Source organism: Haliotis rufescens, unplaced genomic scaffold (genome assembly GCF_023055435.1).
Source record: "Haliotis rufescens isolate VD_foot unplaced genomic scaffold, xgHalRufe1.0.p SCAF_12, whole genome shotgun sequence".
NCBI classification, from domain to species: Eukaryota; Metazoa; Mollusca; class Gastropoda; order Lepetellida; family Haliotidae; genus Haliotis; species Haliotis rufescens.
The window spans coordinates 10,321,146-10,331,768 of NW_025963802.1; the positions used below are offsets into that span (position 1 = coordinate 10,321,146).

The following is a 10,623-nucleotide window of genomic DNA, read 5'->3' on the forward strand; positions in this document are numbered from 1 at the left end:
CAACATTGTGTGTATATAAAACCCCTATTTCCTTTCAAAAGGGAACTCGACCATTGCACAAGCACCTTGGCTTTAAAAGGTAATGTAACAATAAAAACAGAGATGCATATTTGTTAAAAAATATTGACCGTCTAGGCTATTATAAAATAGTGTGTAATAAATGCACATAATATTGGAATTATTGTGGTTTTGAAACAAGAAATACGTTAAACCTTGCATTTGTAACAGAAACATTAATTTATCTGTCAACAAAAACGAGGTTCTATTACAGTACTAACGAGAAGATATCTCCTTAAGACACATAAGTATTTCTTTTCCAGCAGACTGCCATTTACCATGCATATGAAGTTCGCCTTCCTCCTTCTTGTCGTCGCTGTTGCCGTCTCTAGCGGGTACAGATCGCCCAACTACTGGAGGAACTTTGCTCAGTATAACTATATGAGTGACATGGACACTCCTGACTACATGGACGACGACTACAACTCCATGTACATGTATGGAAGAGGATGGGGCTACCGCAATACTGGGCGTGGCAACAACAACTTTTTCGGGAGATACAACAGATATTAGACTTTTAATAACCAGTTCTGAGGTGAGAAGAGAAGACATTCTTTCTGATGTCTCATCAATTATATCATTTCCTATACACAAACACTTTTATCCTGATCATGCTGTCCAAATATTGTAAATGTTTGATATCAAAGATACAGGTACCGATAAAGAATAAATAACGAGTTTGTGTATACATAGACAATCTCACAGTATAAACGTTATTGAAAACTATACTTTTTTATTTAGATAATTTTGATAAATAAATAATGTATCAAAAATTTAAAAACCACAATTTGAAGTTTAATTGACATAAGGGTGGATGAATAATCTTCTACCCATTGAAATGTGTACGCTCATGTATATTTACAAAAGTCTGTTTTATTTTTTTCAGATGGTTTCCAGGTAAACTAGGTTCTGCTTGATATACACACTGTATTACATCAGAGAAACTGAATAAACATCGAATTGAAGGGACAATGTTTCATGTTTTAGTTTGCCATTGCAATACCAGACGAACGTTTTTCTATAACGTGGATAATTGCTGATGCACATTCATGCCAATCTCTTAACATTAAAAGTTCCATGAATTACATTTCACACACATACGCATGGATGCCATCTTTCCTCTTGGACACTACGGATCCTGTAAGACTAAACTCTACCACGTGTAAAAGTTTGTCATCTGAGTTGTCGGTATGATACTAATCCTTACTATTTGAAGGCACTTGTGTTTTTGCACGCGAATGTCAATGTTTAATTAATGTCTAGGGAACACTGTTAGGGATTTTCTCGTGTTCTCTGTTCTGTGTTCTCTCGCGATCTCGACTTGTAACAACTGTAGTGTGGAACAAGAGTGTTTTAGTCGCTGTCCGCGGACATACGTAATACGATAACTCCCAATTACGCCTATGCACATGGTTCTTTCTTGATCTTCTTTTTCCACATTTACTTATTGCGAGACCACGAGAATGGCCTTTACTGTATTCCATAGATGACAAATAATCAGCAAGGTCACAGATTGTTACCACCTGATCTCTATTTTTGTCTTTGCGCGACAAGAATGGGAAATTGTGGTCCCTGCCTCGGGGTGATATCACCAATGTTTAAAAAATACGTGAAGGTTGATACCAGCACACACAAAACCGTGGATTTTGTTCAACATGTATTTACACATAAAATACATTAAAAACAATATCAGCAAGGCCACGGAAATGGGCAAATGGGACCTATTCTGACTCAGGGTGAGATCACCAATGTTAAAAAAATAATTGAACGATAATCCTAGCACAAAAAAAGCATGGATTGTTTTCAACATGTATTTCCATATAAAATACATTTGACTTTACATGTGAAGTTAATGAGTATTTGCGTTAAAACCATCATTTCATTCAGAGAATATGTGAAACAGTTAATTATATTATAATTATAACCTAAAATAATTTTTTTTATTTTTTTATGTTTAAGTGATGTAAACGGTTCATAACAACCACATGATTACTAGACCACAACAAAATGGTTTCCAAAGGTATCGGCGTAAACAACACTGTACCTTACTTCTTCCAGTTCTAGAACAATAATGTTCTCGTGATGAAGGGCCGGTCGTGGCTGTCCACTGCATATGACGATTACTACTTTTGTGGTATATTTGTATGAATACTTGCTAGCTGCTGTAAATATCGAATGGGTGATCAATGTCTAGAGTGTTGTACAAATCAGGACAAAGAGAGATATATTGTTGTGCTCGGCAAATGTACCACCAAATCCCTGTTTCAAAGGCTAAACATAATCCTAAATACAATCAAGGAAGGTCTTTCTTTATATTCACAGGACATATTTGAGACAAGAGGAGTTAATACAATGTGGGCTCTCAAAATCTCAAAGGATTCGCTTGACTATTTACAGTCTCAGAAAAGAACCAAGTTCCATTCTGTCAAAACTTGTTCTCTCCTTCATAGCATTTATTCACGTGATGAAGAAGTAAGACTTAGTATATGCTCCGAAAAGTTGTGTTCCTCAAAATAAAGAGGTTGACATTTCAAGACTTCTGGAATATTGCTCGACATGAAGGGAAAGTTGACTACTGGAAAGTTTAAATCATCCCTCTTGTCATACAGTCTGGTGGTCATGGAGAGTGTTCTGTCACTCTGAATCTTTATCCATAGGTCTAAATATGAAACAGATGCTTGGACACGTATGGTGAAAATTAATCTAACTTTTAGAAACACGTACATAACTAAAGATATATTCGTGACGATACGCGATATTGTATATCTCATACCTCCACGGTGGTAATCGGGTGCTCACAGTTCTGATATAATCCAGAATCAACCATAATGTAACACGTGACTCGATATCGACCAATCAGCTGATTTGCCTTTACTGTATACAATACCATATCGATTCGTCTTAACATTGGAAATAATAACCTGAATCAATGATAACATGCAAATGCGTTTTGAATAAATAATCAACAATGCATTTGTTGAAAGGGACGCCTTGATAGAAACCTTAAATGACACACCATTAACATATCTAGGTCTACTGAATAAATTCCCATCACATTCTGACCGAACGGATCACAGCTAAATATTATAAGGATTGATTTACGCCACCAAAATTTATGTCGTGAGAGGTCAACAAGACAGTTTCTGTATTAACTTCAAGTTGTCTGAATGAACTTAAAATTAACGGGATCCATGTTAGTATTGTAGTAGTTATTTATCAATGAATGAAGGTATATAGTCAGGAAGTATCGTCTTGATGGTGCAGGGAAGCACTTCCTTGCTTATGCATGTTGAGTGATTTTTACAGTCTCTAAGGTACAATTCTATCAATAGCATTCATTGTATTGTTTAACATAGCATCCATTGTATAATTGTTTCCCTTCCCATCTGGGGGAGGTTTTCTGATATTACTTATGCTAGGTGAGGAATCTTTGTCTCAGTTTCTATATATTCGGGTTTCAAATCTCTCCTTATTTCATGTAAATATGTAACCCGTGCTCTACTCTCAGGATACTTATAAACTGTTTCATCCAATAAATTTAAGAACATACATGTTTCGAATTATCAATATGAATATCGTACCGCGGAAACGTCAGTTAACATATTTATGTGATTTTAAATAGTACATGTATTAATGGTTTGCATGCACTGAGTGGTAATTACGTACATATTCATCAAATTGAAACGTGTTTTTTGTTATGAAATCGTGTACCTGAAATATGTTTCCTTTCCCTGGAACATTTGGAAAATTTACTTTATAAACATGTATGTTTTAAAATGCTGTCCACATAGTGAAAGTTTGATGTGTTACTGTTGAATATCTATAATTGACTTCAATGAGTCAACGTCAGGCTGGTGGGTGGTGGTGATTCACAATGACACACTTAGCCCGGGACTTCACAATAAAAGGTGTTAGTTTAGTCATTTAGAGATACAAATTCACAAAACATGATTGTATGGAATGAATGTCTTTCTTGTCAGTCTTGTCAATGATGTCTATTGATATGGTACTGTGAACCTTTTAGAATTTTGAAAGTGTTTTATCCTTAAACAAACTTTTCTCAAATTAAGTTTTGAAATCCACAAATTTGAAGAGAGGATAATATACTGAACTGTAAGCAGGGTGTTTATTATAAAGTCCACAAAAACAACGTACAAATTATTACTCACTGATGAAGATTAACAAAATTGTTTTCATTGTATGCTTTTCGATTCTACTGTCATAAATTCTTAACTACAGGAGTGGTTTGTAATTGCCAAAGAACCTTACAAAACAAGAAATTCTAAATTAGCTTTAACTCCTACATGTGAGCCCGAAAAAGCCCCGATCAACAGACAGTGAATTTAAGAGTAGAAAACCTTAACACGCGAATGATTAATGTGTTCTATGTTCTATGATCTCATGCAAATGCATAAACATGATACCTATACATGTACAACTCTATTGATAATACACGAAAAGTAATACTCCATTTTAAAATCATGGTTTTAAATAACACTGTATTTACATTTTGCAAGTCAACCTTAAACATGTATTCAAGAAAAACAGAATCCCACTCAGCTCCTGTCAATTTTGTTAAAAAAATCGACTTAAACAAAAAGTACTGATATTATTATGTCATATCAAAAGGTTCGCTCGTCACGCCGAAGACCCGGGTTCGATTCCCGACATGGGTACAATGTGTGAAGCCCATTTCTGGTGTCCCCCGCCGTGATATTGCTGGAATATTGCTAAATGCGGCGTAAAATCTCACTCACTCACTCACTGTTCAGCAAAGCTCGTCAGTGACATTATAGAAGCGTATAACTTATACGAAAGATAAGCGTGGGTGAATGAGTAAGGCAATGTTGCTAGATGTCGCAGCCAGCAATATTCCCGCTAAATCATATCTGCCTGCACGGTCCTGACTTCATGAAGTGATATGTCAAACCCGTTTCACATGTCATCTGGCGATTTACCATTAATTACTACATGTTCAAACATAATCATTACATTTGTCAAGTACCTATCGGAATTGTGGCGGTAATTGTCGCCTGAAGAACATCACGCGTTGCATGGGTGATCACAATATGATGTCATTATTAGAGTGACAGTTCAGAAGTGATGCAAATACGCCATATGTGAATTATTGCTCATTGAGTATTACTGGCACTGCATATGTATATAAGGTCAGGCTCAAGCTTTATAGGACACACTCATCCATTTACCTCGAAGATTCAAATCAGCCTTTGAATAAAGGTATGCATCATATTCCATTGTTCATGCTGCACATGCGGTCATGTGCATTCATTTAACTGAATGGCAGTAACTGATGTTGTGATTGTAAAGAAGAGATCATATGCTGTTAATTTATGTTTTGTGTTCTTTGTAATACAAATTGATAAAAGACATATATTTTCATGTCACTAACTGTGAGAGTTTACATATGCAGTAATATTGTAAAATGTAATTGCGACTGGAAACATACTACTACCTAACACTGACGTTTATTATTTCAGTATTTCAAACCAAACAATGTTACTAAGTTTATTGTGGTAACGGCTATCTACAGTTACCCCTATCGGATAATGGGTTGTATTTCATTTGGTTATAACAATAACTAATTTTTTAATGTGAAGTTTACAAGATATACGACTTGGACGCGAGGTCGGTCACATGACGTTCTTCACGTGACTGTATTATTGAAAAGGCGTAAACACTGACTACTTCCACATTCCTGGGGAAAACCCTTGGAATTCCCTGGTACGAATTCATACAGAAGCGTGGTTGAAAGCCCATTTAAGGTTACCCTCGCTACAACCCATCCCAGAGAGAAAAAACACGAAAAAAAATCCAAACGGTCGCAGTGACAATTTACAGAAATCTATGAATTTACCTTAGTATCTACTTGACACATCTTCACAATCACCTTTCAATGATCGGCCAATTGATCAGTGATGCCAAAGGCTTGAAATAGCAACAGGTTAATTAACAATTTCGAAAATATCTCCCGTCACGTTTATCGTGTCGGCCATTTTGACGTATTGTACTTGATGTAAATGTATTACGACGCTCTGTCATTGTAATTGACTTACTGAGGTAATTCTGTAAAAGATTTTCTCATCTAATGAGGATATTGTTTGGAATATATTTCTTGTAAACATACTAAAACATATGTTCCTCGCTTTGGGGGGAACTATTTTATTTCGGGGTGGCCCATTAAATCTAGTAGTAAGTCAAGGCACCATGCGTGATCTGTTATTTTATGTGTTTATATTACGATTTGGGGCGTTAATAAAATACACTGACGCAAGTATATTCTATTCAAATCAATTGGATAATTGAATATGCTTTCTTTTACATATAACATAACATCACTGCACAAAATATGAACAGTTGCAGTAACACACTACGGTAATCGCATTAAACATCATTTTCAACTGTACAGTATTTCAGTATTTCAGTTATATCATGGTGTATCAGACTGATGTGGGATAAAAATCCGAAGTGGTTCAGGTCATCCAATGGGTGTTCGGGAAAAGGTGAGCGTATCCTGCCACACAAGTGGCACCCGTCACAAACACATGCAAGGACAAGTCAATTGTTCACCTGAACAAAGCACGGAAACACACAATAATGCCCGTCCTCAGTTTTACCGAGCATGTAAATTATTTTGTCCGTCAAAAACATGGACGAGTATAAACAATATGTTCATTCACGTAATACATGTCATACATTTGACAAAGTGTATTGACTCGGAGCATTATTGTTAATCACAGCGTATGCAGTTGAACTCATCACCCATCCCATTATTGAATACCCTTTTTGAAGATCTATGAAATCAGAAGCTGCAACACTCTATCTTTTAACTGGCATGTCAGACTTCTATTTCATTACTCAGTTTTATTTGCACGGATTACTATGGAAGGGACATTGTCTCGTTGTCGCATTGTCGCATTGACGCCTTCACAAAAACAAGCAAAACGTGTCAAAATTAACAAAAGCGCGACAATTGGCCATTTGTCGCATTGTCGCGTGTTCGCATTGTCGCTCTTTGATAATCCTTTTCTTTATTTTACAAAAGGGCGACGATGCCGTAACGCGACATTTTCAAGGTCAAAATATGTCTCGTTGTCGCAGTGTCGCCCCATCACAAATGTGTATAAAAGGCGTAAAGTTCAGTTATTGTTACAGTTAGGAAGTTCAACCTGATAAATGTACGTCTTGAAATGAAAACACAAGTCCGTCCGCGAGTCCATAACGTTTTATTGTGAGCTCTTCCCTGAAAGTGCTTAGTGTTCAACTCCCAGTTCCAAACACGTAGTACCTCCCCAATAATCCACATACCTCCAGTGCAGTGGTCTTCCGGAAGATCTTACTCTTGACCGTATTAGACAACTGACGAGTGCACGCCTGACCTGTGACCTCGTTGCAACCCTCGTGATGTGTTTGCCGAAGGGAGAGGTGTAGGAAATGTGTGCTCCAGCCCAGCGCAGGGCTCGCGACACACTGTATACTGATGTATACAGTATATTGCAGTTGATATACTGTATACTGCATGTGATACTTATTTGCAGAAATGTTACAACTTTCAAGATTCAAGATTCAATTGGCATATATTTCATATACAACAGACCGCCGTCATATATCACTGGAATACTGCTGAGAGCGGCGTTAAAACAAATTGTTTTCATAATGGAGCGCTGCAGTCATTTAAAATAGAACCGTATACATATGTACATGTAATACCAACTCACTCTGTTTGTTTCGAATATTCAGCAGAAAATATATTATTAACCAGGTCTTTGGGAAAAGATATCAGATTTTTATAAGCAGCCACATAGGGATGATAAAGGACCACTCGCTGATTAGGTTCTTGTTTACTTAAGAGCAGAGTTGGCCATGTTAGATGATATAACCAAAATCCAGGCGCTCCGGCGGGGGGCAAGCTGGTCTTGTTAGTGTATGGTATGAGCTGTGACGTTGACCCAAGAGAATAATGTAAAACATGAGACCATCTCAAGTCTATAATGATTGGGAAAGTCTAGATTTCGACAGCTCTAGCCTGAAATTAAGAATTGTTCTATACTCCATTTTAATTGTATAATTTTCATTTTGTAGACATGGATGGACCAACAAGAAAAGAAATTGATGGAATATTAATATCACATGTTACCACTGATCCAGTTAAATTCATCACACAATAATAAATTAGTATTTGACATTACGCATATATTGCGTCATATGGAGCCGAGGTATGGGGCTGCAGCCTTCTAAGACCCTCACATGAAATGTATCATAACTGGTCAAAACAACTATGTAATGAGATCACTATCAAAATAGCAAAACAGATTCTAGGAGTACCAAAAAAGTCGAGTAATATTGGATGCCTCAGTGAATTAGGAATGTACCCTCTTACTTTACAAATATATATGTCCATGTTTAGATATTACCAGCGCCTGAGAGGCTTGGAAGGTGACAGGCTCTTATTCGATGCATACCAGGAGGATATTCTCTTGGCCTCACAAAAAATATCCTGGACATCCTCGATCAAATATATGATGGCACACCTACTTCCCAAATCCAACAGTGAAAATGCCCCTTGCTCAAAATTCTATGAAGCTCTTCAAACAAAATTTAGAAATATATTTCTCATTGAAAGTGACCAAGTAAACACTGATAACTCCCACAAACTTAGGCATCTAGGACTTATTAAAGATAAATTTGAACTTAAGAAGTATGTTTCAGCTGTAAAATGTAAAGATCATAGATTAGCTTTAACCAAATTAAGACTCAGTTGCCATAATCTGGAGATTGAAAGAGGCCGATACACTAACACGCCTGTCGACCAGAGAATATGTAAATTATGTAAGCTAAATAAGATAGAAGATGAGAAAAACTTCCTTTTGTACTGTCCAAATTATCAGAACGAAAGGCAGATACTTCTTCGAACACTAGACCTCCAAACGTGCAAAAATGATAATAAAATCCTAGCAAATATCCTGAACCCCTGTCCTGAAAGTGCAAAATATGTTTCACAAACTATCTCCGACATGTTTATTAAAAGAACCTCTCTTATAGACAACATCAAGATATGACCTTATGACTATTATTATGTCTTATCTGTACAGTATCAGCATCATTAAAGTACACGCTGCCAACCACCTCATGATATATATATATATAAATGTTTATACACTATGAATGAAATAATATGTAATATTTATATATATAATGTACATTATGTATATATACCTCTCATGTTGATAGTTATATTTATTCCATATGTAGTTAGTTTGTACCCTGCCCTACGAGGGTGTTCCGTACAATAAAAAATTCTTGATTCTTGATTCTTGATTCTTGATTACGGCATTTGATTATTAGGGCATGATCATGTACATATTCACTGTAGTAATGTACACACCAGTCAACTTGATTATATTTTTTATCAAAGTGTAGCGCGGCATCAACGATTACTTTATGATATCCTCACTTGTCATCGATGTATTGACATCGAACAATGGACGGCAATTCGAAATTCTTATGGATAGCTTCAATAGGGACAGCGCCGGTGTCAGTACAATTTTCCTAGTTAAAATAAGTATCTACAAAATATAATCTGAAGCAGACAAGAACAAATATTTTTTTGTTAATGCTTACTTTCATGGATAGAATTAAGGCAATCTAGGCTTGCCAAATCGTTCTAGACTTGAGCTGGATTCCTTTTAAATTTATTCTGTATGGTCTGGGAGACGAACGGGCGTCAGTATCGCATGGAGAACTGGGACAGCCTTAATCAGTGTAATCGGATATGTTGTGGATTTTCGGTTTGGGGCTGTTTGCTGAATATATAGAATTGCGAGTTATGTATACTCTGTATTCTTTCGTCATGGTAGCATATATATTTTCTATGTTGCTTTTTGAATTATCCACAAATAATGAGAACTACTATGTAAACCTCTCTCTGGAGATATGAAATAATACTACTGAAGGGCATATCTGAAAAATGGGACTTCTCGACAAATATTTCTTTCTTAAATACTACCCGTTACAGGCATTCCGATCATTATATCATACTTTGTACAGTTTAAAAGTCAAATAATGGCAAATTGTGTATCTTTCTACATTTTGAATTAATTATATTTTCTGAAATAAAACCTTAGCATCAGATAGTGATATACACGAATATGATCTATACTATTATAAATGAATCAACAATTTCGTATTATGAATTAGATAAACAGAAATATGATAGTAAAACAAATTATTTTAATCTATTCTTGTGAGTAGGTAACAAGAGATCTAGGCAACGCACTAACGTAGCCATTTATGAAAAATGAAATATTAAAAGTTTAGGGGTTTGAACATGCACATTGAATGACAGGGAAGAAAGCAACGCAATAATTAAATTATGAATCAAATTATTCTATAAATATAACAGAATATTTAGAAAATATAAGTTTAATTTCTCATTGTTGGAAGGTGTTTAATAATTATATAGATTTTGTTTGATTGTTTGTTGTTTAACGCCGCACTCAGCAATATACCAGCTATATGACGGTGGTTCGTAAATAATCCAGTCTGGAC

At 35.8% G+C, this 10,623-nt stretch overlaps 1 long non-coding RNA gene across 1 annotated transcript; it reads left to right on the top strand.

The window, feature by feature from the left end:
• Positions 1-1,026, top strand: LOC124143913. The gene is made up of 3 exons (XR_006862340.2): positions 1-79; positions 321-592; positions 944-1,026. It is a non-coding gene; the product is annotated as an uncharacterized LOC124143913 (long non-coding RNA).
• Positions 1,027-10,623: the final 9,597 nt, after the last annotated feature.